The sequence below is a fragment of the Megascapheus bottae genome, chromosome 8 (assembly GCF_031878675.1).
Source record: "Megascapheus bottae isolate mThoBot1 chromosome 8, mThoBot2.hap1, whole genome shotgun sequence".
Lineage (NCBI taxonomy): Eukaryota > Metazoa > Chordata > Mammalia > Rodentia > Geomyidae > Megascapheus > Megascapheus bottae.
In genome coordinates this window covers 34,450,897-34,477,949 of record NC_143516.1, presented here as the reverse complement: position 1 = coordinate 34,477,949, position 27,053 = coordinate 34,450,897, and positions in this window count along the sequence as shown.

Below are 27,053 nucleotides of genomic sequence, written 5' to 3'. Positions count from 1 at the left end.
GGAACATATCAGGCTCATTGATCTGCAATCAAAGGAGGTCAAAGCTGAGTTGGTGTTGCCTTAGGGTTGAGTAGCATGATATGTAAATAAATAGAAGATATAGTAGAAGCTGGAAGAATTGAGGTTTTAGTAACTTCAATATTAAATTATATAAAACTGTTCTATCCAGGAGCAGAAAATTCTCATGCTTAAGATGCTATTTTTAAATGTACTTTATAGCACAACATTATATTATAATATTCTTGTTTTTCCTTTATAATAACTAAATACTAAAGTGATACTAATCAAGCAATAGGAGAAACACAAAATGCCTTATAGAAGACAAGATGGTACTAGAAAACAGCTGCGAGGTGTATGAAGTATCGAGAAGAGCAGGACAGAGTGGCAGGGATTTTAGTAAGTTCCCACTAACAGCAAAAATCATGCTTATGCAAATTTACATCAAAGGAAAACATTATGAAACTACATAGCATCCAATATTGTATGTATATAAACAATACTAGCTTTTAAAAATGCATAAGTCATTTGGTTGGTGATTCTAATGGAAATTTGATTATAATAAGCATGATATGAAATTATAAGTACTCAAAAACATCTCCTTTCTAATGTTGCAGCCCACATGTCAGCTGGGAAACTTCCACATGAATGAACACGTTCTGGACCTGAATCCACTGATTTTGACCAGGTGTATAAAGTAGAAAATAAATGGTTTCTATATGCAATAGGATGGAACAATATGAGAGACATTTGAGTTCTGGAGAAATAGTGGAGAATCATCTGACACTATGTTAAACAAATAACACTATGTTAAACAAATATCTCCTTATCATTGCACATTTTGTTAACTGTAACTTTGGAAAGCATCATTCTATTTTTAATGATATTTAAAATATGTTTGCTGGGTGTGGTGGCTCACTCCGTAATCCTAGCTACCCAGGTGTCCCAGACCTGAGGATCAAGGTTCAAAGCCAGGAGTGGCACAAAAGGATAAGAGACTCTTATCCCCAATTAACCCCTAGAAAATGGGAAGTGGGGCTTGGCTCAATGGTTGGTGGGTAGCCTTGAGCTGGAGAGCTCAAGGACAGAGCCCAGGCCAAGTTCAAGCCTTATCACCTCCCAAAAACATGTTATATTTAGTTAAACATAACATTATTATCAATTATTTTTAGTTAAAGTTAACATTAATGTGATGCAGGAGGATCAGCTCAGGAAGCTGATATCTCAGGACTGCATTTCAAAGCTAGCCCAGGCAGGTAGAGTTAGGAAACTCTTTTCTCTAGTTAACTATCAAAATTCAGTAATGGAGCTGTGGCTCATGTGGAAGAGCTCCAGCCTTGAGTGGAAAAGTTCAGGAACAGCACCTAGGCTCTGAGTTCAAGCCCTGATAGCAGCATGAAAGAAAGAAGGTAAGAGAAAAAGAAAGACAGAGGAAAAGATAGACAATGGGACAAAAGGGAGGAACTGGGGAAGGGAGGAAAAGGAAACATGGGGGAAAAAACGGACTGGCAAAACCAAACTATTTGATAGCTGTAAGCTTGAATTTGAGATAGGAAGGGAAATATAGTGACTAATGGCAAAATCCTAAGTGTAAGAAAATACTGCCTCTCTGGAGACAGCATAAGGTCATAGATTAAGTGTGTGATTGCTCAGAAAGTAAATGGCAGCCATTTTCTTAATATGGAAATTTACCAGAGACATTTTGTTTTAAAAAAAATACTTTAGGAGAAGGAAGAGACAATAGGGACGCTGCCTAGCTCTCTCTGACAAAAAGAGAGAACCAGGGAGTCCCACGAGCAAACTACCTAAAGAAATCCACAACAACAAACTCAAAAAGCAACGGAGAAGGACTCAAACCAGAAAAGGAATCCAGATAAAGCTCACATCCAACTTTCTCAAAGAATTCGGAACGCGAGGAACCCTCCCCCACCTCTCGCCGCTGGATCCAAGCCATGAAAGCCGCGGAAAGCCGCGGAAAGCGACAGCTGGCCCCGAACCAAGCCGCGAAAAATGGCTTGAGCCGGTGCCCGCTCCACTCTGGGAAAGAGGCTGCGGGCTCCGGCTCTAATCCACAGAAAGCAGTGGCAGTGGAGGGCACCAGGCAACAACACAATATACGTTTTTCTCAGCAGCACATGGAACATTTTCCAAAATAGATCACATCTTAGGCCATAAAACAAACCTGGTCAGATTCAGAAACACTGAAATTATTCCATGCACACTCTCAGACCACAAAGGCATCAATCTGGAACTGAACACACATCTCCACCAACGAAAACCCTGTAACTCATGGAGACTGAACAACACATTGTTGAATCACCAATGGGTCATCGAAGAGATCAGAACAGAAATCCAACAGTTTATGAAATTTAACAGTAAGGAGCACACAAAATACCAACTCCTTTGGGACACAGCAAAGGCAGTACTCAGAGGAAAATTTATACCGCTGAGTGCCTACAACAACAAGTTGAAAAAATTGGAAACCAACAAGTTAATGTCCCACCTTAAGCTCCTGGAAAAAGAGCAACAAACCAACCCTAATCCCAGTAGAAGAAAGCAAATAATTAAGCACAGGAAAACAAGCTCTTAGCAAATATTACCAAAAAAAGAAGAGAGCATATCGAAATAAACAAAATCATAGATGAAAATGGTAATATCACGACAGAAATTACCAAGATCCAGAATATCATGAGGGAATACTTCTCAAACGTTTACGCCAACAAATTTGAGAATCTAGATGAAATGGATGAATTCCTAGCCAATATTAACATACCCACACTGAACCAAGAAGAACTAAGCCAACTCAACAGGCCTATTTCAAGCTCTGAAATAGAAATGGCAATTAGAGAACTTCCACCTAAGAAAAGCCCAGGGCCAGATGGATTCACAGCTGAATTCTATAAGGTCTTCAAAGTAGAGCTCACACCAATACTCCTCAAGCTCTTCAACGAAATTGAAAATGAAGGTTCCTTACCAAACTCATTCTATGAAGCCAGTATAACCCTCATCCCCAAACCAGACAGAGATTCATCAAAGAAAGAACTATAGACCTATATCTTTGATGAACATCGATGCAAAACTTCTCAACAAAATACTGGCCAACCGTCTACAACAACTCATCAAAAAAATTATACACTATGATCAAACTGGATTCACCACAGGGAGGCAAAGCTGGTTCAACAAACGCAAATCAATTAATATAATTCAACACATCAACAGGAGCAAGGCCAAAAATCACATGATTGTCTCAATAGACGTGGAAAAGGCATTGACAAGATCCAACACCCCTTTATGTTAAAAGCTCTGGAGAAACTAGGAATCCATGGAACATTCCTCAATGTAATAAAGGCTGTGTATGAGAAACCTACTGCGAGTATTACAATTAATGGTGAAAATCTAAAGCCATTCCCTCTAAAATCAGGAATGAGACAAGGATGCCCACTCTCTCCACTCCTCTTTAACATAGTACTAGAATTCCTAGCCAGTGCAATAAGGCAAGAAGCAAGCATAAAGGGGATCCAAGTAGGGAAAGAGGAAATAAAACTATCCCTCTTTGCAGATGACATGATTCTGTATTTAAAGAATCCTATAGACTCTACTCCCAAGCTCCTTGAGCTGATTCAAAACTTTGGAAGAGTAGCAGGCTATAAAATCAACCCTCAAAAATCAACTGCCTTCCTTACGCCAACAGTGAGAGGAACGAGGCAATAATCAGGAAAGAAACTCCTTTCACAATAGCCTCAAAGAAAATAAAGTACCTAGGAATTAGCTTAACTAAGAATGTAAAGGACCTTTTTGATGAAAACTTTAAAACCCTAAAAAAGGAAATTAAAGCAGAACTAAGGAAATGGAAAAACCTCCCATGCTCCTGGATTGGAAGAATCAACATTGTGAAAATGACAATCTTGCCAAGAGCTATCTACAAATTCAATGCAATACCCATCAATATCCCAATGGCATTCTTTAAAGAAATAGAAGAGGCAATCCAAAATTTCATATGGAATAATGAAAGACCCCGTATAGCAAAAACACTTCTTAGCAGAAAGAACAGCGCTGGAGGAATTTCAATTCCAAACTTTAGACTCTATTACAGAGCTATAATTCTCAAAACAGCGTGGTACTGGCACAGGAACAGGCCTGAAGACCAATGGAATAGAACTGAGGACCCAGATATTAAACCACAGACCTATGGCCACCTAATCTTTGACAAGGGAGCCAAAAAAATAGAATGGAAGAAAGACAGCCTCTTCAACAAGTTGTGCTGGCAGAACTGGTTAAGCACCTGCAGAAAACTAAAGCTGGATCCTTCGTTGTCACCTTGCACTAGAATTAACTCCAAATGGATCAAAGACCTGGAGGTAAAAGCTGACACACTGAAAACTTTACAGGAAGGAATAGTAGATACACTAGGCCTCCTTGGCACAGGTTGAAACTTTCTTAATAAGGACTAAGAATCACAACAAATCAGAGAAAGGCTGGATAAGTGGGACTGCATTAAACTGCAGAGCTTTTGTATGGCAAAGGACATAGCTAGTAAACTAATCAGGAAGCCTACAGAGGGGGAGAAGATCTTCACCAACCAAACAACGGACAAAGGCCTCATATCTAAAATATATCAACAACTCAAAAAATTGAATCAATCCAAAACTAATCTCCAAAGTAACAACCATCCCATTAAAAAATGGGCCAAAGACTTAAAGAGAGTCTTCTCTGAAGACGAAACAAAAATGGCCTATAGACACATGAAGAAATGCTCAACATCTCTGGTCATAAAAGAAATGCAAATCAAAACAACTCTAAGATTCCACCTCACTCCAGTTAGAATGGCCAGGATCAGGAAAACGAATAACAACAGATGCTGGAGGGGATGTGGCCAGGAGGGATCACTACTACACTCTTGGTGGGAGTGCAAACTCATTCAACCACTATGGAAAGCAGTGTGGCAGTGCCTCAAAAGGCTAAACATAGAACTCCCCTTTGACCCAGCAATTCCACTACTTGGCATTTACCCAACCATCCAGAAACAAGGACATACTAAATCCACCAGCACAACAATGTTCATTGCAGCACTATTCACCATAGCAAAGATATGGAACCAACCCAGATGTCCCTCAGATGATGAGTGGATCAACAAGTTGTGGTATTTATACACAATGGAATTCTATGCTGCTGTCAGAAAGAATGACATCGCCCCATTTGTTAGGAAATGGAAAGACTTAGAAAAAATCATATTAAGTGAAGTAAGCCAGACTCAAAGGAACTTAGGCTCAATGGTTTCCCTCATTCGTCATAATCAGTAGAAACCTTGGGCTCTACTAGCAGAGATCTGCAATAGAGCAAAATCTTGATACATAAGGACATATAATGTGAAGCTAATTGAAAGGACCTCCAGGATAGTGAAACAAACGCCATATAATGAATAATTGTTGTCCTTAATGTACTATGTTGTCTCTCATCTCCTTTGCTATCCCTTGGTTATCTCATATTGGTATAGTATCTCACTTTGTTATCTGATATATTGAATTTATTTGTATTTGGATATTTGAAATTTGATAGGGAAGGGGGGAAAACCAAGACGAGAGGGTGGTGTGGGGGGGGGGGAGGGAAATGGGTACCAAGACATGTGAAAGGGTATCAATGTATGTGAATTAATGCACCTTCTATCTGGCAAATATCATGTAACCCTTTTACTAATACATAAAACAACAATCACAAAGATAAAACTTTTCTTTCCATAAAAAAAATACTTTAGAAAAGCATTACAAAGAACATTACTCAGGGGAACAGAACTCAGGGGAACAGAAAATGAGGGAGAATGTAACATTGTTCAAAGAGAAATGCACTCATTACCTGATTTATGTAACTGTAAGCCCTCTGGACATCACCTTTTCAATAAAAAATAAATAAAAAAAAGAAACATGACTTAGAAATCAAAGTCTCCCATATTATCTTAGATACTCTCCAGCAAATTTTACCATATTATCTTAAATACTCTCCAGATGCAGTATTCAGCAATACAAGATTGAGGTCAAGACTTCATACTTTCTAGGAAAATGTTCTGCTATTTTTTTTCCATTTGTTTCTCTATCAATTACCATGCTGTTGCCTTGTACTATAAACTTCCTACCTTTGCCTCACCAATATATAGTATACAATACACATGTGTAACACATCTAAATTCTTTTATTTCTTGTTAGGCCTCTTGCATTTCCCTTATTTTTACTGTTTTTAATGAGCTTCATATTTACTGTTTTTATATATAAAAAATATATTACAAGCATATCAACCTTCCATAACATCTCTTTTCTTCCAACTCCCACCATTTCAGGAGTTCATCTAATTGCATACTGAATTTACAAATAGAAGTTCTCATCTTGGGGATTCACCTCCCATTCCTATTTCACAGCCAGCTCCTACATGGCATAGTCCTCTGATATTCAGGCTGTAGAATACAGTCATCTGGATCAGGAAGTAAAGGATGTGATAAGCAAGGGAAATAGAGAAAACTGTGTAAGGAATGATGACACAGATTTATGAAAATAGAACAGACTAATGCACCAAAGATTTGTGATCATCATGACCTGAGCCTAAGCTCAGCCTCGGCAAAGTGTTGGACATTTTACATAGATTGGATAGTTAAAAATAGAAATGGGGAGCCATTTTAGACTGAAATATAGAATCTCAGACTCAATGTGATGGAGTTTAAATTTCTTTATTTATTTTTTAAATATTTTTATTGTATTTAATAAAATGGTTACATGATATTTGCCAGATAGAAGGTGCATTAATTCACATACATTGATAACCTTCCATATGTCTTGGTCCCCATTTCCCTCCCCCCCACCACCCCTCTTGGTGGAGTTTAAATTTATATATGTATGTATGTATATGCATAAATGTATCTCATTCGTTCTGGATTTACCTAAAGACTTCATTCACCCACTTGGATTTTTCACCCAAGGGGAACACTCTAAACTTGGGCCACACCTCCACTTCTAGCTTTTTGATGGTTTATTGGAAATAAAAGTTTCCAATCTGTTTACTCATGCTAGCTTTAGGCCATGATCCTCAAACCTCAGCTTCAGAGTACCTAGGATTCAAGTAAAAAATCACCAGCACACCAATCAGATTTATCATTGACCTGTACAAAATGTGTGACTTTGGAAAAGCTCCTGAATTAACAATGTGGCTCCAGATCTTTACATCAAAGTGTATACATAAAACAGAGTGATAGTTTCAGCTTCAGGCAGAGGGTGGTATATGTTAATGATGTAGATACAATGTAAGTAAAGCCTTAGAATAGAACCTCACACAAAGAAAACAAAATGAATCTGCTATTATTATCATTACTTGGGCATAGCTCTTTCATCTTCCTAAAATTTATAGATTAGTAACATTGGACTTTCTGTTCAGAAGCTTATATAAAATCATATGTAAGTATTTCTTATGTATATATTTTTTATTGTAATTAATAGAAGGGTTACATGATATTTGCCAGATAGATGGTGCATTAATTCCCATACATTGATACCCTTTCACATGTCTAGGTCCCCGTTTCCCTCCCCCCCACCCCCACCCCTCATCTAGTTTTCCCCGTTCCCTATCCAATTTCAAATAACCAAATACAAATATATCCGATACATCAGGTAACAAAGTGAGATACTGTTACAATATGAAATAACCAAGGGACAGCAAAAGAGATGAGATAACATAGTACCTTAAGAAAAACAATCATTCATTATATGACTTATGTTTCTATATCCTAGAGATCCTTTCATTTAGCGTCCTACTATATGGCCTTTTGTATCAAGGTTTTGCTCTATTGCAAATCTCTGCTAGGAGAGCCCAAGGTTTCTACTGATTATGACAAATGAGGGAAACCATTGAGACTAAGTTCCTTTGAGACTGGCTTACTTCACTTAATATGATTTTTTTTCTAAGTCTTTCCATTTCCTAACATATGGGGCAATGTCATTCTTTCTGACATCAGCATAGAATTCAATTGTGTACAAATACCACATCTTGTTGATCCATTCATCATCAACTGAGGGACATCTAGGTTGGTTCCATATCTTTGCTATGGTAAATAATGCTGCAATGAAATTGTTGTGCTGGTGGATTTCTAGGTTGGTTATATCTGAAAAATTATAATTTTGTTTAGTATTAATCTTGCTCCCATCCTCAAATGGGCAGAACAAGAAACTCAAGAAAAATGTCAAATCAAGGAATAGCATCTCCCACCCAACAAAAACAGGCAATGGAGCAGTCAATGGCAAATCTAGAGGAAAGCCTTCCAAGTGATATACAAATGCAATTGATAAACATCATTAATGAAAAATGTGAAAACATAAAGAAAGAGATAAGGGAGGAAGCCACAGCTAAACAAGAGGAAACCATAAACAAGGTGATATGTGAAAAAGGGGAAGCCATAAAGGAGGCCATAATAAAGGTTTTTCAAAGAAAAATGGACGAATCCATAGAATCCACAAACAAAAAGGTTACTGAACTCCAACGAATGTCCAAAGAGAATAAAGCTGCTGAGCTAACCACTCATATGGAAATCAAGGAGCTAAAGAAATACATACATGATCTAAAACAAGAGATGCAAGGCATCAAAAATGAGCAATTAGAAGCAAGGGAGATGAAAAATAAAGTAGATAGCTTTGATAGCAGGTTAGACAATGCAGAAGAAAGAATTTCCGGGGTTGAAGATAATTTAGTTGTTATAGAAAAAGAACAGAAAATGAGTCAATTCAAATCTAGGAAATATGAGAAAATGCTACAGGAGGTCCACGATACAATTAGGAATCCTAATTTAAGGCTAATTGGTATTGAGGAGGATTTGGAGAAAGAGGTCAATGGTATTGGAAATATACTTCAGGGAATCATCTCAGAGAACTTCCCAAATAGAAGGGCAGGCCCATCCAGATACAAGAAGCTTTTAGAACCCCAAACAGACCTGACCAGAAAAGGACATCCCACCACCACATCGTAATCCAAACGGGATCAATAGAGACCAAAGATAGTATCCTAAAAGCAGTCAGGGAGAAGAGAACAATCACCTATAAAGGCAAACAAATCAGAATAACCCCAGATTTCTCAGCAGAGACCATGCAAGCAAGAAGAGATTGGAACGATATATACTATGCCCTGAAATCAAATAACTACCAACCAAGAATACTGTACCCTGCTAAGCTCTCATTCATAACTGAGGGAACAATAAAAACATTCCATTCCAAGGAAAAGCTTCAACATTATGTAGCAACAAAACCAACACTACAGAAAATTCTCAAAAATGTTCTACACATGGAAAACCAACACAAATGTAATACAGAGAAAGACACCTAAAACTCATAACATCTAAGTACCACAAAAACCATCAAGACACAAGCCCTAATGAAAGCTTGTAAAAAATGGCAGGAACTAATAAGTATTTCTCAATCCTGACTCTCAGTATCAATGGACTTAACTCTCCAATTAAACTTCATAGATTATCTAGTAAGTAAGTATTTCTTTTTAAAGGAACCAGGAAAATGTCAATGTTTATGATTCCTTTGGGAAAAAAAAGAAAAGAAAAGCTCTATTACTGTCACCAAAAAAAAAAAGCTATTTGCATAGGCACTTCTTACTGACAACAGGCATTCCAGCACAACTGTGTCTTAGGAGTTGATCATGTGCATGAACTGAATAGCAACAACAATTTTTCGAGTGAGATTTCTTATCTAAATTGAGTTTTGAAAAATGTTAGGTAGAAAATGAAGATGTAGATGATGGAGGAGCTGGAATATCATCAATCAACAATCAAGTAGGAGGACACACCTTTGGCGGAAATTGTAATCAAGGAAACTTTCTTCTGTCACATAAATTTATCCATTCCAGTGTAGAGTACATTTGACAGAAATGGGAATACAGATTATCATCTAGAATAAATCTACTTAAGGAGCTATAATACAAAGAATATCAAGTCAGGGAAGTCAGTTCCTGCTGTAGTCAAAGCAAAGTTTTTGTTGATGATTGATATGAGTGATATTTTCAACTAAACAAGTTTTATATCTATACCTCCTGCTCAGCTTTATTTTTTTACAGGCAATACATCAGCATTCTCTGCTTTGTCACCATCTGTGCACAATTTTAAAGGACATTGTAAAGTGAGTAGAAATCCTTAAACACTCTAGTGTTTTCTGACCATAGGCTCACAATTTTTGAAATGAATCATCAATGATTTCTGGTTGTGGATACTACCAGTAATCCACAAGACACTAAAATCAAAGTGTATTACACCAACAAAGAAAAACAAATGCAATTTTTACTGATGACATGGTAATTGTTTAAGCACATTGCGATGGAAGACTTGTAAAGGAAGTCTTTATTCATGTATGTAGACAGATTCTACCCAAATGATACAAAGATTTTAGTAACTGAGTATCTCATTCAAAAAATTATAGTGATTTTTAAATTAAGATTATTTTTATGAAGTGTGATTATAGATTCATAAAACTATCTAGATACTCTAAAAGATAAAATACATCCATCTGGTAAAACTCAACAAAGTCAAATTTTTAGAAACTGCTATCAAAAGTATCAGTCCCAGAGACATTTTATATGGGAAAGTAATTTCCTCTTTGGGAATCATAATGCTGACATATACAGTCAATCCTAAAATATGCAAAATTTTCTTTATTTTACAAATTAGAGAACTGTTTTTCCTCACATCAAATAATAAGAAGGATACACTCTGATGGGCACTGGCAAATAAGGTTAGGTTAATGATTTCAATAAAAGTCTCCCTGATGTTTAATTCACAGGATACCTCATAGATTTTCAAGAGTGAAAGGACAAGGAGCATGGGATGGAAAGGACAGAGACAAAGCAGTGTCTCATTTTATCATAAACAGTTTTTAGAGGCTGATAAAATATGGAGATTAAAGATTTCTTAGAGCATCAAAATGAGTCTCACATAAAAATAATGCATTTCATTTCAACTCAGTAATAACTTAGAATCTTGTAAATAAATATTATTCATGAACAGAAATCTAAGTTAATAATTTATCTAGACACATCTTTGGAATTCTGCTATTCAGTCTTTCTAACAAGTAGAGTTGTGGTGGAAATTGAAATCATTATGCTAAAAGCTATGCAAAACCTTTATTTTTCTCTTCCTTTGTGAAATACTTCATACCATGAATCTCTCCACTTAGGCTTGTTTCAAACAAAATCAGATATTTTAGGGCAAAAAATAAATTCAAAGCCTACCTTTGCTGAAGGACGCATTTAAGGAAGTGACAATTTTTCAATTACAGATTATTGATGTTCTTATCAAAGTCATATAAAATATTCAAGAATTCTCTTAATATTTCTGTCTTGAAGCAGAAATAATTTTTCAATTTTTTTTATGCTTGTCCTGGAGCATGAACTTAGGGTTGGGGCACTGTCCATGAGCTTTCTCAAAGCTAGCGCTCTACCATTTGAGCCATACCACCACTTCCGGTTTTTTCTATTAATGTGGTACTGAGGTGTCAAATCCAAGGCTTCATGCATGGTAGGCAAGCATTCTACCACTAATCCATACTCTGACCTAGTTTTAAATTTCTTTGTGTCCAAAGATCCCATATGATTTTGAAGAATATTTCCCAGTATTTCTCAAGTATAATGTTTGGTTTTGAAAGTTCAGTGAATAGTTTTAGCCACTAAATTTCTTAGGTGTAGTTCATTAGTATTAACCCAATCATGTGTTGACCTGAATCTAAATCTAGATTATGAGAGAAGAATCTCCTTATAAATTTATGTTTTCTACTATTTAAATATTTCTAATGCCTCTATTTGGTTGTACAGAATATAATCTCAGTGTGTGAAGTACTTTTTGCATGTATTGTTTTAGATAAAAAATTGTATGTAGTAAAATATACAAGTGGAAGTACAGTATGGTTTTAACCATTTTCAATACCATTGACTAATATTCAAGTCCAAATAAATATACTCATCAAATAGAAATGTTTCATTGATTTATTCAAATGAAAGCATAGCCATTATGTAATTACTATAAAAGAAATGTATTATCATATGAAAATTATTTACTATTCATAGGCAAACAATGAAGGCTCATGTCACAATTACTCCCATATGGTCCAAACATCCATGTGGAAATTACTAACGAAAAGAATTAACCCCTGGAAGTAAATTATTGTAATATTATAGATGAGTTATGTAAACCTTGATAATTACTGTAGAATATGTTTGGAAAAACAGAAGCAAAAATCATTAAAGATAAACTATTAGCTTTACTTATGTGAAATATGCAATTTATTTAACTCACACAAATACAATTATTCATAATTTAAATAGTGGAAGTGATAGAATTAACCATTATATCACTCAATCCATTTTTCTGTGAGAAACATACAGGCTATGATGGAGAAGTAATACCAGCTTGCTATGAAAGAAAGATCTTCCCGTGGTCCTAACTTCTTCACCGCATCGTCTGGCTCACAGCTGCTTCAAGGTTGCTCTGGGCATCATTTTGAGCCAGTTAAACGTATTTTCTAGGTTTTATTATCGTATCCACAAATAAAGATGATCAGATTGGATTCACTGCAGAGACTGAGATAACATGCATATTTCCTATGATGCTATATGTGATGTGCATTTATTTTATTTAAACAATGACCCACTAAAAAAAGACACAACAGCTTGAAACTTTTTCATATACTACTCTCTCAAAGGACTATGTCTCTTAAATTGTATGTATTCTAGTGTGATGTCTATTTTTTATGTAGTTATTCTGTTGTGTTAAAATGTCTAATAGTAGCCTGTGGTGTTATTTAAATAATGAAGGATTTGTTTCTGAAATTGGAAGCATCTTTATCTCCAATTCAAAGAATTGCCTAATAGCAGTGGGAGGTTGATGGGACTATCTTGCATGCAGAGGCAATAAAAGGAATTCCTAACACTATCCAATGAGTTCTCTCAGAAGAGGAATTCTATATGTCCCTCCCATTGAGATGTTTTAATTCAGTGGTGACGACTGCCTCTACCAATTAATGTGTGCAGTGTTTATCTAGTTTATAGCAGAGACATTGTTTGATTTTAGAAAAGGTAATCATTTGAAAGTTGATACTAGCTAGAAGTAAATGTTTGAAGTGCTAAATAAACCCAGCCTCATTGTTCTTTTTCTGTGATTGCTGTGACTTCAGGGAATCTGAACAAAGACCTACATTATGGTAGATATTTAATAAATATTTTAGAAAATTTTAAGGAGAAAAAAACATGGGAAGATAGAAGGAAGGTTTTATTAGGTTCTTACAGGGATCCAGAAGTCAGTCATCTGCTCACAGAATCTTTCCAGAACATGTGACTTTTTCCAAAGAAATTGATTTCATTATTTTTTTAGAAAAATAATCATAAACCATGCATCACAGCAGTAGGAAGCGGCTACAGCCTCAGACAGAAGTCAGACTTCCTTCTGATTTTGCCCCATTTGGCCCTGGCCTGAAAGTCTTTCATGTGTACTTTGACTCTTAATGATTTGTTTTCATCCTCCTCCACTCTCCATTCACCTTGAAAAGCCATAATGAAACACAAAAAAACTGAAGTTTTGATACCACAATTGTTCTTATGTCATCGCTACAAATAGAATACCTGAGAAAATACAGTGAAAGTTAACACATCTTCAATATGAAATTCAATCAGTTCTCATCATCATTTAAACTTTATTCCTTTTCACTTCTTCCTCTGATTCTATTTGACTGTCCTTCATTTCTTCTGTGAGCCATCCTTGTAAGCACTGGGGATTTTTCAGGCTTTTGAATGCCTGTTATTTGGCCACACTTTCACCAATTCTCAGGAAAGAAAGAAAAAGAATAAGTCTAAAAGTAGCATCTGTGTTCCTGAGGGAAGGAGAGGCCTGCTCAGAAATGCTTAATGCTTTCCAAGTTTATTTCTAAAAGGCAGCATTTGGGCCATGGACCACTCAGCTCTGGGACTCACTTCTGGCTGCTTTCATGTTAAAAAGCTTCTTTGTCAAAACCCTTAGGCCCAGTGGTGATAACTGCTTCAGGAAATACTAGTGATAGCAAGATATATTTTCAATAACCCTTGACTTTTATTAGTTCAGCCAGTGCTGGCATAAAGGGTAAATGGACCCTTGATATTTTAAATGCTCCGTGTCCCCCTCCACATACTTCCCAGGTCAGCATTCTTTACTGATGACAATTCTGCTCTGGATCTTGTTTCACTGTCACAAGGAGAAGTGCCCACAACATTATCTAGCTTTGATTGTTATTTGGGGGGAGGGAAGCTGATGATCAGTAAGAGTTGCATGAGCTTTGTAGATGTTTCTTATTTTCATTATATCTGAAAATAAAGTAGCAGATTAATGAACCTCCAGTAGTGGATTCTGGATGGAGAATTTTTTTTTAGCCCAGCACAATTTCAAGTGATAAAAATTTAGATGCTAGAAGAATTTCAAAACACCATATAAACTTCTTAGAAGAGCTCTGCAGGGTGACTCAGTGCTGTAGATATTTCTTTGTAATTCTGTTACCTGTAAAATTTTTATGAGCCTATAACTTTTCAATACATTGGTGCTAGGGTGAAATCATTCAATGACAAATAGAACTTAGTAGATTCAGGAAAAGAACGCTATTATAAAAACTGGAAAGCGTAGGATTAAACAACAACCCTGAGTTCTAGATGAATTATTAAGATTCTGAACTGTTACTTAGTCATCTGTGAAAAAAGATATCCTGATTAGATGACCTCTGAATAACACTTACACTTGAAATTAATGCTCTTATTGATTTGTGCTGATCATAATTTTGTAAAATTCCTGAAATCCATTAAAGATGAAGTTAGTTGAAACTGTATAAAAATGAATATTTATGTGTTTCCAGATAGATTCCTTTATCTTGACATTAATGATATATATTTAATCCATTGCAAACAATTTTGAATAGTTTCTTCTGCTTTGTTTTTAGTTTTATGATAGAAGGTAATAAATAATTCAATACTGATTTTATTCTGTTGTCATTTTGATATTCTTTACCTGGCTTGATGAGAAAAATAAACCTCTTATGTGAATGGATGATGTGACCATCATCATGTTAGTTTAGAGACAAATTTGGTTGAGTGAATGATGTATTTAAGTTCTTTTTTTATTGTAATTAATAAAAGGGTTACATGATATTTGCCAGATAGAAGGTGCATTAATTCACATACATTGATACCCTTTCACATGTCTTGGTACCCATTACCCTCCCCCCACCCACCACCCACTCCCCGTATTGGTTTTCCCCCCTTGTATTTAAGTTCTTATGTGAACAAACATTGAGAGGAGAAAACTAGATCTGAGAACATCAACAGTAAAGCTTATATGAAATCAATCTCCATTGTAAAAATAGCAGTTTAATTTAGCAACAAAAGAATAAATGGCACATTATCCATGTTATCACAATTATAATAGAAGGTATTTGTTATATAAGCTTATTCTTTCTTTAAAATTTTCATAATTCAGTTGTATAATTACTCAGTCTTAGAAAATAGATTACTTTCAGTTTTTATAAAGAAAAATCAATAAATTCACACAAAAAACTTTCTGGCTAGAAGACTTCTTTTATTGCACCATTGTGTAAATGAAGTTAATGAGAACTAAGCAAATCTCTAAAAATGTACTTATTGGTCTAAACTTGCATCTAGTTATTTTTATTACTGATTTCAAAGTTTTTAAATTGGATTTACTTGAACATCAATATTATTCTGCATGACACTTTAATCCTTATGTTGCTGCAAATAGGAATATCATCTCTTGAGAGCTAATACTATTTCAATGTATATGCATACCAAAGTTTCTTTATATATTAATTTAAATATGAATAGTTAAGCTGTTGTCTTTTGTTAGTTATCATGAATGATGTTTCAGTAAAAAAACCACACACACACATTTGGAAGCAGACTTCTCTTTGACACATTAATTTTTAATCAACTTCACCAGTACAAGGGCTTGAACTCAGGATCTTTCGCTTCATTGGCTTGTTTGCCTTGCTCACCCTTCATGCTTGTCATACTGGATTGCTAATTGCTGGCATTCTACCCTCCAGATTGGCATTTTTTTCTACATAATTGGAGACAGAGTCTCTAGGAATTTTGGGTCCAGGATGGCTTTGAACCACTATGTTCCAGGTGTGAGCCTGTTGAGTAAACAGGACTACAAATGTAAGCCATTTCTTTCACAGTTATATTTTTTAATTTTTTTGACAGTTTTACACTTTCCCCCATAATGCCTGTGTTAACTTCCATTTCCTTCTCCAAGGTACAATGTTCTCTTTTCTCTACATTTTGGCCAGCACTTTCATCAGAAATTCTTACATAAGTGAGGTGATGATAACCACCTTTCCCTGATGATAAGCACCTTTCCATATACCTGTTATTTATTTGTATGATTTAACTAGAAAAAAATGTCTATTATATTACACTTCATTTCATTTTCAGGTATAAAGTCATATCAACCTGTAAAACAAGAAACATCTTTTGGACAAATATACTCCTAAAAACTGTATATAGTTATCTGAGAAAAATCTTATTTCCTCTATCATTCTCCATCTTTAATAAAATTACCCTCAAAAAAGATCAATTTGAAAATATTCACACATTATAAGAGTTAAAGTTTATGATTATTGTAGGTTTCAAAACTGATATCTGCGTTAGTGAAAGGCAAAAGATAAAGGTAAGCTAAGGTAAGATAACACACAGATCATCTTGGCAATGATGAAAGATTGTCTTATGGTTTAGTAACTCATTACTAGCCAATGACAAGCTTTGCCTAATGTGTAATTTTAAATAAGTAGGTAACTTAAACAAATTCAACAAAAATTTCCTGCTAGGTTGTCTGTGCTAAAGATACATATGAGTTAATTAACTGATAAGGCAAAATGAAAAACTATTATATTACTAGATAATAAGAATTTCACTGAGCAAATATATTGATATATTCATAAATAGCAAGAAAATGTATATGCAAGAACTCACACAGATTTCTTTTTTAATAATTTTTTATTGCATTTAATAGAAGGGTTACATTGTATTCACCAGACAGAAGTTGCATAACTTCACAAACATTGATACCCTTTTTCATGACATAGTCCCCATTTCCCTTCCACCCTCCCAACCGCTTATCTCGATTTCCCCCCTTCCCTATCCAATTTCAAATGACCAATTAAGAACATATAAAATATATCACATAACAAGGTGAAAAATTGTAACAATATGAGATAACCAAGGGATGGCAAAAGAGATGAGCAATAACATACTACATTAAGGACAACAGTCACTCGCTATATGGCTTTTGTTTCCTTATTCAGGAGTTTCATACATTTAGTGTCATACTATTTAGCCTAATGTCCCTAGATGTTGTTCTATTGTAAATCTCTGCTAGGAGAGCCTTTTTGATGAAAACTTTAAAACCCTGAAAAAGAAATTAAACCAGAACTGAGGAAATGGAAAAAACCTCCCATGCTCCTGGACTGGAAGAATCATTGTGAAAATGACGATCTTACCAAGGGCTATCTACAAAATCAATGCAATACCCATCAACATTCCAATAGCATTCTTCAAAAAAATAGAAGAGGCAATCCAAAATTTCATATGGAATAATAAAAGACCCCGTACAGCAAAAATACTTCTTAGAAGAAAGAACAGAGCAGGAGGAATTTCAATTCCAAACTTTAGACTCTATTACACGGCTATAATTCTCAAAACAGCTTGGTACTGGCACAAGAACAGGCCTGAAGACCAATGGAATAGAACTGAGGACTAGATATTAAACCACAGACCTATGGCCACCTAATATTTGACAAGGGAGCCAAAAAAATAGAATGGAAGAAAGACAGCCTCTTCAACAAGTTGTGCTGGCAGAACTGGTTAAACACCTGCAGAAAACTAAAGTTGGATCCTTCTTTGTCACCCTGCACCAGGATTAACTCCAAATGGATCAAAGACCTGGAGGTAAAAGCTGACACACTGAAAACTTTACAAGAAGGAATAGGAGATACACTAGGCCTCTTTGGCACAGGTTGAAACTTTCTCAATAAGGACAAAGAAACACAACAAATCAGAGAAAGGCTGGATAAGTAGAACTGCATTAAACTGCAGAGCTTCTGTATGGCAAAGGACATAGCTAGTAAATTAATTAGGAAGCCTACAGAACGGGAGAAGATCTTCACTAACCATACAACTGACAAAGGCCTTGTATCTAAAATATATCAACAGCTCAAAAAATTGAATCCTTCCAAAACTAATCTCCAAAGTAAGAACCATCCCATTAAAAGATGGGCCAAAGACTTAAAGAGAGTCTTCTCTGAGGAAGAAATAAGAATGGCCTATACATACATGAAGAAATGTTCAACATCTCTGGTCATAAAAGAAATGCAAATCAAAACAACTCTAAGATTCCACCTCACTCCAGTTAGAATGGCCAAATTCAAGAAAACTAATAACAATAGATGCTGGAGGGGATGTGGCCAGGAGGGATCACTACTACACTGTTGGTGGGAGTGCAAACTCATTCAACCACTATGGAAAGCAGTATGGCAGTGCCTCAAAAGACTAAACATAGAGCTCTCCTATGACCCAGCAATTCCACTACTTGGCATTTACCCAAATGTCCAGAAACAAGGACAGACTAAATCCACTAGCACAACGATGTTCATTGCAGCACTATTTACCATAGCAAAGATATGGAACCAACCCAGATGTCCCTCAGTTGATGAGGGGGTCGACAAGATGTGTTATTTATACACAATGGAATTCTATGCTGCTGTGAGAAAGAACGACATCACCCCATTTGTAACGAAATGGAAAGACTTAGAAAAATCATATTAAGTGAAGTAAGCCAGAATCAAAGGAACATAGGCCCAATAGTCTCCCTCATTTGTCATAATCAGTAGAAATCACACAGATTTCTTGAAAGTCATGGTGACTCATGCAAGTAAAAGGAGATAATTCCCACATATCTACTGGAGAAATTTTAAGAATAATTACTATCCTTTTAAAAATAAAAAAAAAACATGGTTTAAATTGTTTTCTCAACTACCCACAGTAAAAATCATAATAATTCTATATAACTTCTTCTGAAAAATAGGACTATGTTCTAAAGCATTTCAAAAAGACAGCATTTTCTTAATACCCAACTCAGAAAAAGATACCACAAAAAAGGATAATTGTAGTATACTATCTCTCAAGAATATAAACAAAAAACTGATATTACACAAGCCCTCAGTTCAATTATAACCTTCTCATTTACTTTCATAGTATGAAGCTATAACATATTGTCTCAATGTATGTTTTTTCACATTTTTATTGTAATTATTAGAAAGATTGCATTATATTCACCAGAGAGAGGGTGCATCACTTCACAAACACTGTTATCCTTTCTCATGTATTGGTCCCCATTTCCCTTCCCCGACCCATTCCCTTCATCTTGTTTTCCCCCTTCCCTATCTGATTTCAGATAACCAAATAAGCATATATACAATATATCAGATAACAAGGTAAAATACTGTAACAATATGAGATAGCCAATGGACAGCAAAAGAGATGAGAGTTAAAATAGTACATTAAGGATGACAATCATTCACTATATGGCTTTTCTTTCTATATTCTGGAGGTTGTTTCATTTAGTGCCATACTCTATGGCCTTATGTATGTAGGTTTTGCTTTGTTGTAAATCACTGCTAGCAGAGCCATAGGTTTCTACTGATTATGACAAATGAGGGAAACCATTGAGCCTATGTTCCTTTGAGTCTGGCTTACTTCAATTAATATGATTTTTTTTCTAAGTCTTTCCATTTAATTACAAATGGGGCAATGTTGTTCTTTCTGACAGCAGCATAGAATTCCATTTTGTATAAATACCACATCTTGTTGATCCACTCATCAACTGATGGGCATCTGGGTTGGTTCCATATATTTGCTATGGTTAGTCTCAAAGTATTTTAATGAATTCATTATTTAAGAGCCAGAGTTTGGTCTATTGGTAGACTGTTGGCCCAGCATGCACAAAGACCTGGGCTCGATTCCTCGGTACTACATACATAGAAAAAGCCAGAAGTGTTGCTGTGGTGCAAGTGATAGAGCTGTAGCCTTGAGAAAGCCCCAAAAGAGTGCTCAGGCTCTGTGTTCAAGCACCCAGGATATCTATCATATATATATGATAGATAGATTGTACCTATGATTAAATAAGATTTCAGTATATGTATGTGTTCAATTATACTGTAGGTCCAGAGTGATTTAAATATCACAGAGATTAGATTTTGGGTTTTTTGATCATAAAACTGTGTTCGGTGGTAGTGTTAGATTTGTCTGTAAGTGCACAAAAAGAGAGAGAGAAAGTGATAATACCAGTCTAAAATTGTGAACTTCTATTGTCTGGCCAGCTAAAGAGCTCTAGGTTGATTATATCTTAAAATTGTAATCTTGTGTGATATTAGTCTTGCTCCCATTTTCAAATGAGCAGAACAAGAAACTCAAGAAAAATGGCAAATCAAGGCATAGTATCTTCCATCCAAAACAAACAGGCAATAGAGCAGTTAATGGCAAACCGAAAGGAGAGTTCTCTAACTGCTACACGAATGCAATTGGTAAACATGATTAATTAAAAGTTTGAAAACAGGGCCAGGAGTTTGGCCTAGTGGTAGAGTGCTTGCCTAGCATGCATGAAGACCGGGTTCAATTCCTCGGTACCACCGGAAGTGGTGCTGAGTCTCAAGTGGTAGAGCGCTAGCCTCGAGAAAGTTCAAGGACAGGGTTCATGCCCTGAGCTCAAGCCCAGGACTGGCAAAAAAAAAAGTTTGAAAACATGCAAAATATACGTGAATGAGAGGAAGCCATAAAGAGGGATATACATGAACATGAGGAAGTCATAAAGGACATACGTGAATGTGAAGAAGTCAAGCAAAGAATAATGGATGAATTCATAGAATCCACAAAAAAAAAGTTACTGAATTCCAACAAATGTCCAATGAGAGTAAAGCTGCTGAGCTAAACACTCAAATGGAAATCAAGGAGTTAAAGAAGTCCATACACGATCTAAAACAAGAGAAACAAAGCATTAAAAATGACCAATAGGAAGCTAGGGAAATTAAGAACAAAGTAGAAAGTATTAATAGCAAGTTAGGCAATGCAGAAGAGAGAATCTCTGGGGTCAAAGATAACCTAGATATTATAGTGGAAGACCAGAAAATGAGTCAACCAAATCTAGGAAATATGAGAGATCTCTCAGGAACTCCAAGATACAAATAGGAAGTCTAATTTAAGGCTCTTCGGTATTCAGGAGGGTCTGGAGAGAGAGGTCAATGGAATTGACATTACTGCCAGTACAGATGGTTATCAGCACTCTTTATCATATTCAGTTGCCTCCATTCTTGTTTTTCCTGTATCATAAGGTCCACAGAATTCTACTGAGCTGAATACGTCTGCAGTCCCAGGCTCTTTCAGACCCATTCTGCTCTCTGCACTTCTCAGGAGCACATAGAGCATTTTCTAAAATAGGCCACATTTTATAGCATAAAACAAACCTGTACAGATTCAGGAACAATGAAAGTATTCCCTCCATTCTCTCAGACAACAGGGACAACAAATTGGAACTAAACACCAATCACCACCAATGCAAACCTTGTAACTGATGGAGACTGAACAACACATTGTTGAATCACCAATGGGTCATTAAAGACATCAGAACAGAAATTCAACAGTTTATGAAATTTAACAAAAGGAGCACACAAAATATCACCAGCTGCTTTGGAACAGAGCAAAGGCAGTTCTCACAGGAAAATGTATACTTCTGAGTGCCCACATTAACAAATTGGAATAATCCCAAACCAGCAAATTAATGGCACACCTTAAACTCTTGGAAAACAAGCAAAAAAACCAACCCCAATCCTAGTAGAAGGAAGAAAATTATTAAAATAAAAGCAGAATTAAATAAATTGGAGTCTAAAAAAAACTATACAAGGAATCAACAAAACAGGACTTGGTTCTTTGAAAAAATTAACCAAATTGACAGACCCTTTGAAATTATACCAAAAAAAGAAGGGAGCACACTCAAATGAACAAAAGCACGCATAACAATGGAAATAGCGCAACAGAGCATCATAAGGGAATAATTTTGAAACATTTATGCCAACAAATTTGAGAATCTAGAAGAGATGGATGAAATTCTAGTCAATATTAACATACTTAAACTGAACCAAGGAGACCTAATACAACAAAATACATCTATTTCAGGTACTGAAATAGAAATGACAATAAGAGACCTCCTAGCCAAGAAAACCCCAGGGCCAGATGGATTCACAGGTGAATTCTATAAAGTCTTCAAAGCAGAGCTCACACACTAATATGGCTTAAGCCCTTCAATGAAATTGAAAGCCAAGGATTTTTTTCCAAACTCACTCTACAAAGCCACCATAACCCTTATCCCAAAACCAGACAGGGATTCATCAAAGAAATAGGACTGTAGACGCATTTCGTTGATGAATATTGATGCAAAACTTCTCAACAAAATACTGACCACCATCTTTAGCAACTTAGCAAAAAAATTATACACTATGATCAAACAGGATTCCTCACAAGGTGCAAAGCTGGTTCAACATATGCAAGTCAATTAATATAATTCAACACATCAACAGGAACAAGGACAAGAATCACATGGTTGCCTCAACCATTTGACAAGATCCAAAATTCCTTTATGCTCAAAAATCTGGATAAACTAGGAATCCATGGAACATTCTTTACTATAATAAAAGCTGTGTATGACAAACCCATGGATAGCATTATACTTAATGATGAAAAGCTAAAGGCATTTCGCTTAAAATCAGGAATGAGAAAAGGATGCCCACTCTCTCCATTCCTCTTGAACATAGTATTAGAATTCCTAGCCAGAGCAATAAGGCAAGAAAAAAGCATAAAGGGGATCAAATAGGAAAAGAGGAAGTGAAACTGATTAAGTGAAGTAAGCCAGACTCAAAGGAACTTAGGCTCAGTGTTTCCCTCATTTGTCATAATCAGTAGTAACCTTGGGCTCTACTAGCAGAGATCTGCAATAGAGAAAAACCTTGATACATAAGGCCATATAGTATGAAGCTAATTGAAAAGACCTCCAGGATATTGAAACAAAAGCCATATAATGAATGATTGTTGTCCTTAATGTACTATGTTATCTCTCATCTCTTTTGCTGTCCCTTGGTTATCTCATATTGTTACAGTATCTCAATTTGTTATCTGATAGATTGGATTTATTTGTATTTGATTATTTGAAATTGGATAGGAAGGGGGGGAAATCAAGACGGGGGGGTGGAGGGGAGGGTAATGGGTACCAAGACATGTGAAAGGGTATCAATATATGTGAATTAATGCACCTTCTATCTGGCAAATATCATGTAACCCTTTTATTAATTAATAAAAAATATAAAAAAAAGAAACTGATGACATGATTCTGTATTCAAGGAACCCTATAGACTCCACTCCCAAGCTGCTTGAGCTGATTTGAATCTTTGGCAAGGTAGCAGGGTATAAAATTAACCCTCAAAAATCAACTGCCTTCCTATATGCCAACAGTGAGAGGAATAAGGTAACAATCAGGAAAGCAACTACTTTTGCAATAGCCTAAAAGAAAATAAAGTACCTAGGAATTAACCTAACTAAGAATGTAAAGGACGTTTTTGATGAAAACTTTAAACCCTGAAAAAGGAAATTAAAGCAGAACTCAAGAAATGGAAAAACCTCCCATGCTCCAGGACTGGAAGAATTAATATCGTGAAAATTGCAGTCTTGACAAGGGCTATCTACAAAATCAACGCAATACCCATTAATATCCCAATGTCATTCTTCAAAGAAATAGAAGAGGCAATCCAAAATTTCATATGGAAAAATAAAATACACCATATAGCAAAAACAATTCTTAGCAGAAAGAACAGAGCAGGAAGAATTTCAATACCAAACTTTAGACTCTATTACAGAGCTGTAATAAGCAAAACAACTTGGTACTGGTGCAAGAACAGGCCTGTGGACCAATGGAATAGAACTGAAGACGCAGAAATCAACCCACAGAACTATGGCCATCTAATCTTTGATAAGGTAGCCAAAAAATAGAATGGAAAAAAGACAGCCTGTTCAATAAATGGTGCTGGCAGAACTGGATAAGCACCTGCAGAAAGTTAAACTGGGATACTTCTACATCACACTCTACCAGGATTAACTCCACTTGGATCAAAGACCTTGAGGCAAAAGCAGATACACTGAAAACTTTACAAGAAGGAATAGGAGATACACTAGGTCTCCTTAGCACAGGTTGAATATTTCTTAATAAATACCCAGGAACACAGCAAATTAAAAAAGTTTGGACAAATGGGACTGCATTAAACTGCAGAGCTTCTGTATGGCAAAGGACAGACCTAGCAAGTTAAAGAGAAAGCCGACAAAATTGGAGATCTTCACTAATCACACAACAGACATAGTCCTCATATCTAAAATATATCAACAGCTAAATAAATTGAATCACTCCAAAATTAATATTCATAGAAACAAACATCCCAATAAAAGATGGGTTAATGACTTAAAGAGACTTCTCTGAAGAAGAAATAAGAATGGCCTATAGACACATGAAGAAATACTTGACATCTCTGGCAATAAAAGAAATGCAAATCAGAACAACTCTGAGATTCCACCTCACTCCAGTTAGAATGGCCAAAGTCAAGAAATCTATTAACAACAGATGCTGGAGGGGATGTGGCCAGGAGGGATCACTACTAGACTGTTGGTGGGAGTGTAAACTCGTTCAAATTCTATGGAAAGCAGTTTGGCAGTTCCTCAAAAGACTAATCATAGAGCTTTCCTATTACCCAGCAATTCCACTACTTGGCATTTAGCTAATCATCCAGAAACAAGGACATACTAAAGCTACAGCACAAAGGTGTTCAATGTAGCCCTATTTACCATAGCAAAGATATGGAACCAACCCAGATGCGCCTCAGTAGATGACTAGATTAAGAAAATGTAATATTTATACACAATGGAATTCTATGCTCCCATCAGAAAGAACAACATCACCCCATCTGTAAGGAAATGGAAAGAATTGGAAAAAATCCTATTAAGTGAAATAAGCCAGACTCAAGGGAACATAGGCTCAATGGTTTCCCTCATTTGTAATAATTAATACAAACCTTGGACTCTCCTAGCAGAGGATTACAATAACTCTAAACCTAGATACAAAAGACCATACAGGATATGGCTAAATGAAGGACGTCCAGGATACAGAAACAAGAGCAATCTGTATAAAGTATGATTGTTGTTCTCTATGTACTGTAATATTTCTTATCTCTTTTGTTGTCCCATGGTTATTCTCATATTGTCACAGTATCTTACCTTGTTATCTGGTATGTTGTATATATGTTTTACGTTTATTTGAAATAGGAAAGGGAAAGAGCGAAAACAAGATGATGGGAGGTGTTGGGGGAAGGAAAATGGGGACAAAAACATGAGAAGGGGTATCAATGTATATGAAGTAATACAACTTCTATCTGGTGAATATAACTCTAAACCTTGTATTAATTACAATAAAAAAGAACAAAAATGAAAGCAAAAAAAAGCATAGAAAGTACTAAGAAACAAAAATTATTTTCTCTTTGATTTAAAACTGTTTAAGAAATATTAAGCTAAAAAACAAAATCCCATCTATAGATGGAATCTATATAACAGCTGGAATCTACATAACAAAGCAGAAAAATATGATCCAATCACATTCACCTTTGGCATGATTTAGTAAAAGTTCTAATATGAAATATGTGGTAGAGGATTGATTGGCAATACAATAGAAATGGAAAAGATGTTTCTGAAAAATGCAAATAATCTTCTAGGAAATGAAGAGAATGTGATGTGTCATTTGGCTTTAAATTGAGAGTTCTTCCCTCTGAGGCCTGAGGCCAGAGTTTAGCCAGAAAAGAAATGGCTAGGTTCTAAGAAATCAACACTAAATGGGATATTACTCCAAGAAATCCAAGGAACAAAACAATAGGAGAAAAGAGAAAAGAACACGGTTTGACTGGAGCTCAGATGATAAACATATTGTATCTGTTTGCAAGACATAGGCAGGAACAATAGTCTGACTGTGGAACAATTGGTTTCTGTGCAGAAGAAACTAGACTTCCCAGGGTCACTCTCAGAGTCTTATGGAAGTACATTTTTCAACTGGTGAATCTTTAACATTTTTAAATGCATATATTTAATTACAAATATTTCATGGGTTCTGACCTGGTTGTAGATAGTTAATAATGACATTTTTGGAAATTGAGAAGTGATTTTACACTGAGAATTACCAGAAACAAAGTGGGAATAATGTGCCATAACATTGACCAGAAATCTGTACTTGGCTTGGGTGAGGGTTATGAGACCAGGATTTGTCTGTGGATGACATCTTTCGCACTCGTTCATATGAATGTAGACTTGAAAGCCCCAGGGAATGCTTTTTTTTCTGGGTTTTTTTTTTTGATAATACTAATTTCTCTGACAGTGAAACTTTCCTCAACTCAGGGAATGAGAAGAGTCAATGCATCAATAATTTGTATCATCAATGATTTTACAATGCTGTTTATAAAAATTCAACTTTGAAACAAAATTTTCATTTACACAAATCAAGACGCTGAGTTATATTCATTTGGGAGATAGCTTAAAGATTTGAAAATTATCTTTACTTGAGGTTACTAGGCTCATAAATAAATGTTTTAAAATCTATCCCATCTCTTGAAAAACTCAGATGGAAATCTTTCCCTTGATATTTTGAGAGAAGATGGGCAAATTACACGAAAGTATTAAAGAAAATTATTGAATTATTAAATAATATTATTGTTCAGTTTTTGCTTTGTACTTTATATGTTTATTCATTATATATTTATAGGGCATAAAAATTGTAGATAAATATTGTAATCCCCAATGAAAACACCATGAAACAAAAATCCACAAGACTAAAGCCAACATCAAGAAAAAAAGAATTAAAGTTAACACAAGCTGTTTTCTAA